The sequence below is a fragment of the Hypanus sabinus genome, unplaced genomic scaffold (assembly GCF_030144855.1).
Source record: "Hypanus sabinus isolate sHypSab1 unplaced genomic scaffold, sHypSab1.hap1 scaffold_605, whole genome shotgun sequence".
Taxonomy (NCBI): Eukaryota; Metazoa; Chordata; class Chondrichthyes; order Myliobatiformes; family Dasyatidae; genus Hypanus; species Hypanus sabinus.
In genome coordinates, this window is record NW_026781461.1 from 116,734 (window position 1) to 131,301 (window position 14,568).

Here is a 14,568-nt window from a genome sequence, read left to right on the forward strand (position 1 = left end):
GACGAAAATGCAGCCAGAAGGCGAGAAGCAGCCCACGCAAATATGCAAAAAGAGGCTGCAGCCTCACACACTATTGACGCTGCTGTGTATATTTGGTTTGAGGTGTGGAGTTATGGACGCTGCTGTGTATATTTGGTTTGAGGTGTGGAGTTATTAACGCTGCTGTGTATATTTGGTTTGAGGTGTGAATTTATTGACGCTGCTGTGTATATTTGGATGGATGTGCGGAGTTATTAACACTGCTGTGTATATTTGGTTTGAGGAGTGGAGTTATTGACACTGCTGTGTATTTTTGGATGGAGGTGTGGCGTTATTGACACTGCTGTGTATATTTGGATAGAGGTACGGAGCTATTGACATTGCTGTGTATATTTGGATGGAGGTCTGGAGTTATTGACACTGCTGTGTATATTTGGATAGAGGTGTGGAGTTATTGACACTGCTGTGTATATTTGGATAGAGGTGTGGAGTTATTGACGCTGCTGTGTATATTTGGATGGAAGTGTGGAGTTATTGATGCTGCTGTGTATATTTGGTTTGAGGTACAGAGTTATTAACACTGCTGTGTATATTTGGATGGAGGCGTGGAGTTATTAAAACTGCTGTGTATATTTGGATAGAGGTGTGGAGTTATTGACACTGCTGTGTATATTTGGTTTGAGGTGTGGAGTTATTGGCACTGCTGTGTATATTTGGATGGAGGTGTGGAGCTATTGACACTGCTGTGTATATTTGGATAGAGGTGTGGAGTTACTGACACTGCTGTGTATATTTGGTTTGAGGTGTGGAGTTATTGACACTGCTGTGTATATTTGGTTTGAGGTACGGAGTTATTGACGCTACTGTTTATATTTGGTTTCAGTTACGGAGTTGTTAACACTGCTGTGTATATTTGGATGGAGGTACGGAGTTGTTAACACTGCTGTGTATATTTGGTTTGAGGTACGGAGTTATTGACGCTGCAGTGTGTATTTGGTTTGAGGTACTGAGTTATTGACGCTGCTGTGTATATTTGGATGGAGGTGTGGAGTTATTGACACTGCTGTGTATATTTGGATAGAGGTGTGGAGTTATTGACACTGCTGTGTATATTTGGATGGAGGTGCGGAGTTATTGACACTGCTGTGTATATTTGGATGGAGGTCTGGAGTTATTGACACTGCTGTGTATATTTGGTTTGAGGTGTGGAGTTATTGACACTGCTGTGTATATTTGGTTTGAGGTGTGGAGTTCTTGGCACTGCTGTGTATATTTGGATGGAGGTGTGGAGTTATTGACACTGCTGTGTATATTTGGATGGAGGTGTGGAGTTATTGACACTGCTGTGTATATTACGATGGACGTGTGTTATTGACGCTGCTGTGTATATTTGGATGGATGTGTGGAGTTATTGATGCTGCTGTGTATATTTGGTTTGAGGTACAGAGTTATTAACACTGCTGTGTATATTTGGATGGAGGTGTGGAGTTATTGACACTGCTGTGTATATTTGCATAGAGGTGTGGAGTTATTGACACTGCTGTGTATATTTGGTTTGGGGTGTGGAGTTATTGGCACTGCTGTGTATATTTGGAAGGAGGTGTGGAGTTTTTGACACTGCTGTGTATATTTGGATGGAGGTGTGGAGTTATTGACACTGCTGTGTATATTTGGATAGAGGTGTGGAGTTATTGACACTTCTGTGTATATTCGGTTTGAGGTACGGAGATATTGACGCTGCTGTTTATATTTGGTTTGAGTTACGGAGTTGTTAACACTGCTGTGTATATTTGGATGGAGGTACGGAGTTGTTAACACTGCTGTGTATATTTGGATGGATGTGTGGAGTTATTGATGCTGCTGTGTATATTTCGTTTGAGGTACAGAGTTACTAACACTGCTGTGTATATTTGGATGGAGGTGTGGAGTTATTGACACGGCTGTGTATATTTGGATAGAGGTGTAGAGTTATTGACACTGCTGTGTATATTTGGATGGAGGTGCGGAGTTATTGACACTGCCGTGTATATTTGGATGGAGGTGTGGAGTTATTGACACTGCTGTGTATATTTGGTTTGAGGTGTGGTGTTATTGACACTGCTGTGTATATTTGGATGGAGGTGTGGAGTTATTGATACTGCTGTGTATATTTGGATGGAGGTGTGGAGTTATTGACACTGCTGTGTATATTTGGATGGAGGTGTGGAGTTATTGACACTGCTGTGTATATTTGGATGGAGGTGTGGAGTTATTGACACTGCTGTGTATATTTGGTTTGAGGTGTGTAGTTATTGACACTGCTGTGTATATTTGGATGGAGGTGTGGAGTTATTGACACTGCTGTGTATATTTGGATGGAGGTGTGGAGTTATTGACACTGCTGTGTATATTTGGATGGAGGTGTGGAGTTATTGACACTGCTGTGTATATTTGGTTTGAGGTGTGGAGTTATTGACACTACTGTGTATATTTGGATGGAGGTGTGGAGTTATTGACACTGCTGTGTATATTTGGATGGAGGTGTGGAGTTATTGACACTGCTGTGTATATTTGGTTTGAGGTGTGGAGTTATTGACACTGCTGTGTATATTTGGATGGAGGTGTGGAGCTATTGACAATGCTGTGTATATTTGGATGGAGGTGTGGCGTTATTGACACTGCTGTGTATATTTGGTTTGAGGTACGGAGTTATTGACGCTGCTGTGTATATATGGTTTGAGGTGTGGAGTTATTGACGCTGCTGTGTATATTTGGTTTCAGGTGTGGAGTTATTAACACTGCTGTGTATATTTGTTTTGAGGTGTGCAGTTATTGACGCTGCTGTGTATATTTGGTTTGAGGTGTGGAGTTATTGACGATGCTGTGTATATTTGGTTTGAGGTGTGGAGTTATTGACGCTGCTGTGTATATTTGGTTTGAGGTGTGGAGTTATTAACACTGCTGTGTATATTTGGATTGAGGTGTGGAGTTATTGACGCTGCTATGTATATTTGGATGGAGGTGTAGAGTTATTGACACTGCTGTGTATATTTCGATGGAGGTGTGGAGTTATTGACACTGCTGTGTAAATTTGGATGGAGTTGTGGAGTTATTGACACTGCTGTGTATATTTGGATGGAGGTGTGGAGTTATTGACACTGCTGTGTATATTTGGTTTGAGGTGTGGAGTTATTGACACTGCTGTGTATATTTGGTTTGAGGTGTGGAGTTATTGTCACAGCTGTGTATATTTGGATGGAGGTGTGGAGTTATTGACACTGCTGTGTATATTTGGATGGAGGTGTGGAGTTATTGACACTGCTGTGTATATTTGGATGGAGGTGTGGAGTTTTTGACACTGCTATGTTTATTTGGATGGAGGTTCGGAGTTATTGACAATGCTGTGCATATTTGGTTTGAGGTGTGGAGTTATTGACACTGCTGTGTATATTTGGATGGAGGTGTGGAGTTATTGACACTGCTGTGTATATTTGGATGGATGTGTGGAGTTACTGACACTGGTGTGTTTATTTGGTTTGAGGTACGGAGTTATTGACGCTGCTGTGTATATTTGGATGGAGGTGTGGAGTTATTGACGCTGCTGTGTATATTTGGATAAAGGTATGGAGGTACTGACACTGCTGTGTATATTTGGATGGAGGTGTGGAGTTATTGACACTGCTGTGTATATTTCGATGGAGGTGTGGAGTTATTGACGCTGCTGTTTATGTTTGGTTTGAGGTACGGAGTTATTAACACTGCTGTGTATATTACGATGGACGTGTGTTATTGACGCTGCTGTGTATATTTGGATGGATGTGTGGAGTTATTGATGCTGCTGTGTATATTTGGTTTGAGGTACAGAGTTATTAACACTGCTGTGTATATTTGGATGGAGGTGTGGAGTTATTGACACTGCTGTGTATATTTGGATAGAGGTGTGGAGTTATTGACACTGCTGTGTATATTTGGTTTGAGGTGTGGAGTTATTGGCACTGCTGTGTATATTTGGAAGGAGGTGTGGAGTTTTTGACACTGCTGTGTATATTTGGTTTGAGGTGTGGAGTTATTGACACTGCTGTGTATATTTGGATGGAGGTCTGGAGTTATTGACACTGCTGTGTATATTTGGTTTGAGGTGTGGAGTTATTGACACTGCTGTGTATATTTGGTTTGAGGTGTGGAGTTCTTGGCACTGCTGTGTATATTTGGATGGAGGTGTGGAGTTATTGACACTGCTGTGTATATTTGGATGGAGGTGTGGAGTTTTTGACACTGCTATGTTTATTTGGATGGAGGTTCGGAGTTATTGACAATGCTGTGCATATTTGGTTTGAGGTGTGGAGTTATTGACACTGCTGTGTATATTTGGATGGAGGTGTGGAGTTATTGACACTGCTGTGTATATTTGGATGGATGTGTGGAGTTACTGACACTGGTGTGTTTATTTGGTTTGAGGTACGGAGTTATTGACGCTGCTGTGTATATTTGGATGGAGGTGTGGAGTTATTGACGCTGCTGTGTATATTTGGATAAAGGTATGGAGGTACTGACACTGCTGTGTATATTTGGATGGAGGTGTGGAGTTATTGACACTGCTGTGTATATTTCGATGGAGGTGTGGAGTTATTGACGCTGCTGTTTATGTTTGGTTTGAGGTACGGAGTTATTAACACTGCTGTGTATATTACGATGGACGTGTGTTATTGACGCTGCTGTGTATATTTGGATGGATGTGTGGAGTTATTGATGCTGCTGTGTATATTTGGTTTGAGGTACAGAGTTATTAACACTGCTGTGTATATTTGGATGGAGGTGTGGAGTTATTGACACTGCTGTGTATATTTGGATAGAGGTGTGGAGTTATTGACACTGCTGTGTATATTTGGTTTGAGGTGTGGAGTTATTGGCACTGCTGTGTATATTTGGAAGGAGGTGTGGAGTTTTTGACACTGCTGTGTATATTTGGTTTGAGGTGTGGAGTTATTGACACTGCTGTGTATATTTGGATGGAGGTCTGGAGTTATTGACACTGCTGTGTATATTTGGTTTGAGGTGTGGAGTTATTGACACTGCTGTGTATATTTGGTTTGAGGTGTGGAGTTCTTGGCACTGCTGTGTATATTTGGATGGAGGTGTGGAGTTATTGACACTGCTGTGTATATTTGGATGGAGGTGTGGAGTTATTGACACTGCTGTGTATATTACGATGGACGTGTGTTATTGACGCTGCTGTGTATATTTGGATGGATGTGTGGAGTTATTGATGCTGCTGTGTATATTTGGTTTGAGGTACAGAGTTATTAACACTGCTGTGTATATTTGGATGGAGGTGTGGAGTTATTGACACTGCTGTGTATATTTGCATAGAGGTGTGGAGTTATTGACACTGCTGTGTATATTTGGTTTGGGGTGTGGAGATATTGGCACTGCTGTGTATATTTGGAAGGAGGTGTGGAGTTTTTGACACTGCTGTGTATATTTGGATGGAGGTGTGGAGTTATTGACACTGCTGTGTATATTTGGATAGAGGTGTGGAGTTATTGACACTTCTGTGTATATTTGGTTTGAGGTACGGAGATATTGACGCTGCTGTGTATATTTGGTTTCAGGTGTGGAGTTATTAACACTGCTGTGTATATTTGTTTTGAGGTGTGCAGTTATTGACGCTGCTGTGTATACTTGGTTTCAGGTGTGGAGTTATTAACACTGCTGTGTATATTTGTTTTGAGGTGTGCAGTTATTGACGCTGCTGTGTATATTTGGTTTGAGGTGTGGAGTTATTGACGCTGCTGTGTATATTTGGTTTGAGGTGTGGAGTTATTGACGCTGCTGTGTATATTTGGTTTGAGGTGTGGAGTTATTAACACTGCTGTGTATATTTGGATTGAGGTGTGGAGTTATTGACGCTGCTATGTATATTTGGATGGAGGTGTAGAGTTATTGACACTGCTGTGTATATTTCGATGGAGGTGTGGAGTTATTGACACTGCTGTGTAAATTTGGATGGAGTTGTGGAGTTATTGACACTGCTGTGTATATTTGGATGGAGGTGTGGAGTTATTGACACTGCTGTGTACATTTGGTTTGAGGTGTGGAGTTATTGACACTGCTGTGTATATTTGGTTTGAGGTGTGGAGTTATTGTCACAGCTGTGTATATTTGGATGGAGGTGTGGAGTTATTGACACTGCTGTGTATATTTGGATGGAGGTGTGGAGTTATTGACACTGCTGTGTATATTTGGATGGAGGTGTGGAGTTTTTGACACTGCTGTGTATATTTGGATGGATGTGTGGAGTTACTGACACTGGTGTGTTTATTTGGTTTGAGGTACGGAGTTATTGACGCTGCTGTGTATATTTGGATGGAGGTGTGGAGTTATTGACGCTGCTGTGTATATTTGGATAAAGGTATGGAGGTACTGACACTGCTGTGTATATTTGGATGGAGGTGTGGAGTTATTGACACTGCTGTGTATATTTCGATGGAGGTGTGGAGTTATTGACGCTGCTGTTTATGTTTGGTTTGAGGTACGGAGTTATTAACACTGCTGTGTATATTACGATGGACGTGTGTTATTGACGCTGCTGTGTATATTTGAATGGATGTGTGGAGTTATTGATGCTGCTGTGTATATTTGGTTTGAGGTACAGAGTTATTAACACTGCTGTGTATATTTGGATGGAGGTGTGGAGTTATTGACACTGCTGTGTATATTTGGATAGAGGTGTGGAGTTATTGACACTGCTGTGTATATTTGGTTTGAGGTGTGGAGTTATTGGCACTGCTGTGTATATTTGGAAGGAGGTGTGGAGTTTTTGACACTGCTGTGTATATTTGGATGGAGGTTTGGAGTTATTGACACTGCTGTGTATATTTGGATAGAGGTGTGGAGTTATTGACACTTCTGTGTATATTTGGTTTGAGGTACGGAGATATTGACGCTGCTGTTTATATTTGGTTTGAGTTACGGAGTTGTTAACACTGCTGTGTATATTTGGATGGAGGTACAGAGTTGTTAACACTGCTGTGTATATTTGGTTTGAGGTACGGAGTTATTGACGCTGCTGTGTATATTTGGTTTGAGGTACGGAGTTATTGACGCTGCTGTGTATATTTGGATGGATGTGTGGAGTTATTGATGCTGCTGTGTATATTTGGTTTGAGGTACAGAGTTATTAACACTGCTGTGTATATTTGGATGGAGGTGTGGAGTTATTGACACGGCTGTGTATATTTGGATAGAGGTGTAGAGTAATTGACACTGCTGTGTATATTTGGATGGAGGTGCGGAGTTATTGACACTGCCGTGTATATTTGGATGGAGGTGTGGAGTTATTGACACTGCTGTGTATATTTGGTTTGAGGTGTGGTGTTATTGACACTGCTGTGTATATTTGGATGGAGGTGTGGAGTTATTGATACTGCTGTGTATATTTGGATGGAGGTGTGGAGTTATTGACACTGCTGTGTATATTTGGATGGAGGTGTGGAGTTATTGACACTGCTGTGTATATTTGGTTTGAGGTGTGGTGTTATTGACACTGCTGTGTATATTTGGATGGAGGTGCGGAGTTATTGACACTGCCGTGTATATTTGGATGGAGGTGTGGAGTTATTGACACTGCTGTGTATATTTGGTTTGAGGTGTGGTGTTATTGACACTGCTGTGTATATTTGGTTTGAGGTGTGGTGTTATTGACACTGCTGTGTATATTTGGATGGAGGTGTGGAGTTATTGATACTGCTGTGTATATTTGGATGGAGGTACGGAGTTATTGACACTGCTGTGTATATTTGGATGGAGGTGTGGTGTTATTGACACTGCTGTGTATATTTGGATGGAGGTGTGGAGTTATTGACACTGCTGTGTATATTTGGTTTGAGTTGTGTAGTTATTGACACTGCTGTGTATATTTGGATGGAGGTGTGGAGTTATTGACACTGCTGTGTATATTTGGATGGAGGTGTGGAGTTATTGACACTGCTGTGTATATTTGGATGGAGGTGTGGAGTTATTGACACTGCTGTGTATATTTGGTTTGAGGTATGGAGTTATTGACGCTGCTGTGTATATTTGGTTTGAGGTGTGGAGTTTTTGACGCTGCTGTGTATATTTGGTTTGAGGTGTGGAGTTATTAACACTGCTGTGTATATTTGTTTTGAGGTGTGCAGTTATTGACGCTGCTGTGTATATTTGGTTTGAGGTGTGGAGTTATTGACGCTGCTGTGTATATTTGGTTTGAGGTGTGGAGTTATTGACGCTGCTGTGTATATTTGGTTTGAGGTGTGGAGTTATTAACACTGCTGTGTATATTTGGATTGAGGTGTGGAGTTATTGACGCTGCTATGTATATTTGGATGGAGGTGTAGAGTTATTGACACTGCTGTGTATATTTGGATAGAGGTGTGGAGTTATTGACACTGCTGTGTATATTTGGTTTGAGGTGTGGAGTTATTGACACTGCTGTGTATATTTGGTTTGAGGTGTGGAGTTATTGACACAGCTGTGTATATTTGGATGGAGGTGTGGAGTTATTGACACTGCTGTGTATATTTGGATGGAGGTGTGGAGTTATTGACACTGCTGTGTATATTTGGATGGAGGTGTGGAGTTTTTGACACTGCTATGTATATTTGGATGGAGGTACGGAGTTATTGACAATGCTGTGCATATTTGGTTTGAGGTGTGGAGTTATTGACACTGCTGTGTATATTTGGATGGAGGTGTGGAGTTATTGACACTGCTGTGTATATTTGGATGGATGTGTGGAGTTACTGACACTGCTGTGTTTATTTGGTTTGAGGTACGGAGTTATTGACGCTGCTGTGTATATTTGGATGGAGGTGTGGAGTTATTGACGCTGCTGTGTATATTTGGATAAAGGTATGGAGTTACTGACACTGCTGTGTATATTTGGATGGAGGTGTGGAGTTATTGACACTGCTGTGTATATTACGATGGACGTGTGTTATTGACGCTGCTGTGTATATTTGGATGGATGTGTGGAGTTATTGATGCTGCTGTGTATATTTGGTTTGAGGTACAGAGTTATTAACACTGCTGTGTATATTTGGATGGAGGTGTGGAGTTATTGACACTGCTGTGTATATTTGGTTTGAGGTGTGGAGTTATTGGCACTGCTGTGTATATTTGGAAGGAGGTGTGGAGTTTTTGACACTGCTGTGTATATTTGGATGGAGGTGTGGAGTTATTGACACTGCTGTGTATATTTGGATAGAGGTGTGGAGTTATTGACACTTCTGTGTATATTTGGTTTGAGGTACGGAGATATTGACGCTGCTGTTTATATTTGGTTTGAGTTACGGAGTTGTTAACACTGCAGTGTATATTTGGATGGAGGTACGGAGTTGTTAACACTGCTGTGTATATTTGGTTTGAGTTACGGAGTTATTGACGCTGCTGTGTATATTTGGTTTGAGGTACGGAGTTATTGACGCTGCTGTGTATATTTGGATGGATGTGTGGAGTTATTGATGCTGCTGTGTATATTTCGTTTGAGGTACAGAGTTATTAACACTGCTGTGTATATTTGGATGGAGGTGTGGAGTTATTGACACGGCTGTGTATATTTGGATAGAGGTGTAGAGTTATTGACACTGCCGTGTATATTTGGATGGAGGTGCGGAGTTATTGACACTGCTGTGTATATTTGGATGGAGGTGTGGAGTCATTGACACTGCTGTGTATATTTGGATGGAGGTGTGGAGTTATTGACACTGCTGTGTATATTTGGATGGAGGAGTGGAGTTATTGACACTGCTGTGTATATTTGGTTTGAGGTGTGTAGTTATTGACACTGCTGTGTATATTTGGATGGAGGTGTGGAGTTATTGACACTGCTGTGTATATTTGGATGGAGGTGTGGAGTTATTGACACTGCTGTGTATATTTGGATGGAGGTGTGGAGTTATTGACACTGCTGTGTATATTTGGTTTGAGGTGTGGAGTTATTGACACTACTGTGTATATTTGGATGGAGGTGTGGAGTTATTGACACTGCTGTGTATATTGGAATGGAGGTGTGGAGTTATTGACACTGCTGTGTATATTTGGTTTGAGGTACGGAGTTATTGACGCTGCTGTGTATATTTGGTTTGAGGTGTGGAGTTATTGACGCTGCTGTGTATATTTGGTTTAAGGTGTGGAGTTATTAACACTGCTGTGTATATTTGTTTTGAGGTGTGCAGTTATTGACGCTGCTGTGTATATTTGGTTTGAGGTGTGGAGTTATTGACGCTGCTGTGTATATTTGGTTTGAGGTGTGGAGTTATTGAAGCTGCTGTGTATATTTGGTTTGATGTGTGGAGTTATTAACACTGCTGTGTATATTTGGTTTGAGGTGTGGAGTTATTGACGCTGCTGTGTATATTTGGTTTGAGGTGTGGAGTTATTAACACTGCTGTGTATATTTGGTTTGATGTGTGGAGTTATTGACACTGCTGTGTATATTTGGATGGAGGTGTGGAGTTATTGACACTGCTGTGTATATTTGGATGGATGTGTGGAGTTATTGATGCTGCTGTGTATATTTGTTTTGAGGTACAGATTTATTAACACTGCTGTGTATATTTGGATGGAGGTACGGAGTTATTAACACTGCTGTGTATATTTGGTTTGAGGTACGGAGTTATTGCCGCTGCTGTGCATATTTGGTTTGAGGTGTGGAGTTATTGATGCTGCTGTGTATGTTTGGTTTGAGGTACAGAGTTATTAACACTGCTGTGTATATTTGGATGGAGGTGTGGAGTTATTGACACTGCTGTGTATATTTGGATGGAGGTGTGGAGTTATTGATGCTGCTGTGTATGTTTGGTTTGAGGTACAGAGTTATTAACACTGCTGTGTATATTTGGATGGAGGTGTGGAGTTATTGACACTGCTGTGTATATTTGGATGGAGGTGTGGAGTTATTGACACTGCTGTGTATATTTGGATGGAGGTGTGGAGTTATTGACACTGCTGTGTATATTTGGATAGAGGTGTGGAGTTATTGACACTGCTGTGTATATTTGGATAGAGGTGTGGAGTTATTGACACTGCTGTGTATATTTGGATGGAGGTACGGAGTTATTGACGCTGCTGTGTATATTTGGTTTGAGGTGTGGAGTTATTGACGCTGCTCTGCATATTTGGTTTGAGGTGTGGAGTTATTGATGCTGCAGTGTATATTTGGATAGAGGTGTGGAGTTATTGACACTGCTGTTTATATTTGGTTTGAGGTGTGGAGTTATTGACGCTACTGTTTATATTAGGTTTGAGGTGTGGAGTTATTGACACTGCTGTTTATATTTGGTTTGAGGTGTGGAGTTATTGACGCTACTGTTTATATTTGGTTTGAGGTACCGAGTTATTGACACTGCTGTGTATATTTGGTTTGAGATACGGAGTTATTGACGCTGCTGTGTATATTTGGATGGATGTGTGGAGTTATTAACACTGCTGTGTATATTTGGTTCGAGGTACGGAGTTATTGACGCTGCTGTGTATATTTGGTTTGAGGTACGGAGTTATTGACGCTGCTGTGTATATTTGGATGGATGTGTGGATTTGTTGACACTGCTGTGTATATTTGGAAGGAGGTGTGGAGTTATTGACACTGCTGTGTATATTTGGTTTGAGGTACGGAGTTATTGATGCTGCTGTGTATATTTGGTTTGAGGTGTGGAGTTATTGACACTGCTGTGTATATTTGGATGGAGGTGTGGAGTTATTGACACTGCTGTGTATATTTTGACGGAGGTGTGGAGTTATTGACACTGCTGTGTATATTTGGATAGAGGTGTGGAGTTATTGATACTGCTGTGTATATTTTGACGGAGGTGTGGAGTTATTGACACTGCTGTGTATATTTGGATGGAGGTGTGGAGTTATTGACACTGCTGTTTATATTTGGATGGATGTGTGGAGTTATTGACACTGCTGTCTATATTTGGTTTGAGGTACGGAGTTATTGACACTGCTGTGTATATTTGGATGGAGGTGTGCAGTTATTGACATTGCTGTGTATATTTGGATGGAGGTGTGGAGTTATTGGCACTGCTGTGTATATTTGGATGGAGGTGTGGAGTTATTGACACTGCTGTATATATTTGGATGGAGGTGTGGAGTTATTGACACTGCTGTGTATATTTGGTTTGAGGTGTGGAGTTATTAACACTGCTGTGTATATTTGGTTTGAGGTGTGGAGTTATTGATGCTGCTGTGTATATTTGGTTTGAGGTGTGGAGTTATTGACGCTGCTGTGTATATTTGGATGGAGGTGTGGAGTTATTGATGCTGCTGTGTATATTTGGATGGATGTGTGGAATTATTGATGCTGCTGTGTATGTTTGGTTTGAGGTACAGAGTTATTAACACTGCTGTGTATATTTGGATGGAGGTGTGGAGTTATTGATGCTGCTGTGTATATTTGGATGGAGGTGTGGAGTTATTGACACTGCTGTGTATATTTGGATAGAGGAGTGGAGCTATTGACACTGCTGTGTATATTTGGATAGAGGTGTGGAGATATTGACACTGCTGTGTATATTTGGATAGAGGTGTGGAGTTATTCACACTGCTGTGTATATTTGGATGGAGGTGTGGAGTTATTGACACTGCTGTGTACATTTGGATAGAGGTGTGGAGTTATTGACACTGCTGTTTATATTTGGTTTGTGGTGTGGAGTTATTGACACTGCTGTGTAAATTTGGATGGAGGTACGGAGTTATTGACGCTACTGTTTATATTTGTTTTGAGGTGTGGAGTTATTGACGCTACTGTTTATATTTGGTTTAAGGTGTGGAGTTATTGACACTGCTGTGTATATTTGGATAGAGGTGTGGAGTTATTGACACTGCTGTGTATATTTTGACGGAGGTGTGGAGTTATTGACACTGCTGTGTATATTTGGATGGAGGTGTGGAGTTATTGACACTGCTGTTTATATTGGGATGGATGTGTGGAGTTATTGACACTGCTGTCTATATTTGGTTTGAGGTGTGGAGTTATTGACACTGCTGTGTATATTTGGATGGAGGTGTGCAGTTATTGACATTGCTGTGTATATTTGGATGGAGGTGTGGAGTTATTGGCACTGCTGTGTATATTTGGATGGAGGTGTGGAGTTATTGACACTGCTGTATATATTTGGATGGAGGTGTGGAGTTATTGACACTGCTGTGTATATTTGGATGGAGGTGTGGAGTTATTGACACTGCTGTGTACATTTGGATAGAGGTGTGGAGTTATTGACACTGCTGTGTATATCTGGTTTGAGGTGTGGAGTTACTGACACTGCTGTGTATATTTGGATAGAGGTGTGGAGTTATTGACACTGCTGTGTATATTTGGATGGAGGTGTGGAGTTATTGACACTGCTGTGTACATTTGGATAGAGGTGTGGAGTTATTGACACTGCTGTTTATATTTGGATAGAGGTGTGGAGATATTGACACTGCTGTGTATATTTGGATATAGGTGTGGAGTTATTCACACTGCTGTGTATATTTGGATGGAGGTGTGGAGTTATTGACACTGCTGTGTATATTTGGATGGAAGTGTGGAGTTATTGACACTGCTGTGTACATTTGGATGGAGGTGTGGAGTTATTGACACTGCTGTGTATATTTGGATGGAAGTGTGGAGTTATTGACACTGCCGTGCATATTTGGTTTGAGGTGTGGAGTTATTGATGCTGCTGTGTATATTTGGATAGAGGTGTGGAGTTATTGACACTGCTGTGTATATTTGGATGGAGGTGTGGAGTTATTGACACTGCTGTGTACATTTGGATAGAGGTGTGGAGTTATTGACACTGCTGTTTATATTTGGTTTGAGGTGTGGAGTTATTGACACTGCTGTGTATATTTGGTTTGAGGTGTGGAGTTATTGACACTGCTGTGTATATTTGGATGGAGGTGTGGAGTTATTGACACTGCTGTGTATATTTGGTTTGAGGTGTGGAGTTATTGACACTGCTGTGTATATTTGGATGGAGGTGTGGAGTTATTGACACTGCTGTGTATATTTGGATGGAGGTACGGAGTTATTGACGCTACTGTTTATATTTGTTTTGAGGTGTGGAGTTATTGACGCTACTGTTTATATTAGGTTTGAGGTGTGGAGTTATTGACACTGCTGTTTATATTTGGTTTGAGGTGTGGAGTTATTGACACTACTGTTTATATTTGGTTTGAGGTACCGAGTTATTGACACTGCTGTGTATATTTGGTTTGAGATACGGAGTTATTGACGCTGCTGTGTATATTTGGATGGATGTGTGGAGTTATTAACACTGCTGTGTATATTTGGTTCGAGGTACGGAGTTATTGACGCTGCTGTGTATATTTGGTTTGAGGTACGGAGTTATTGACGCTGCTGTGTATATTTGGATGGATGTGTGGATTTGTTGACACTGCTGTGTATATTTGGAAGGAGGTGTGGAGTTATTGACACTGCTGTGTATATTTGGTTTGAGGTACGGAGTTATTGATGCTGCAGTGTATATTTGGTTTGAGGTGTGGAGTTATTGACACTGCTGTGTATATTTGGATGGAGGTGTGGAGTTATTGACACTGCTGTCTATATTTTGACGGAGGTGT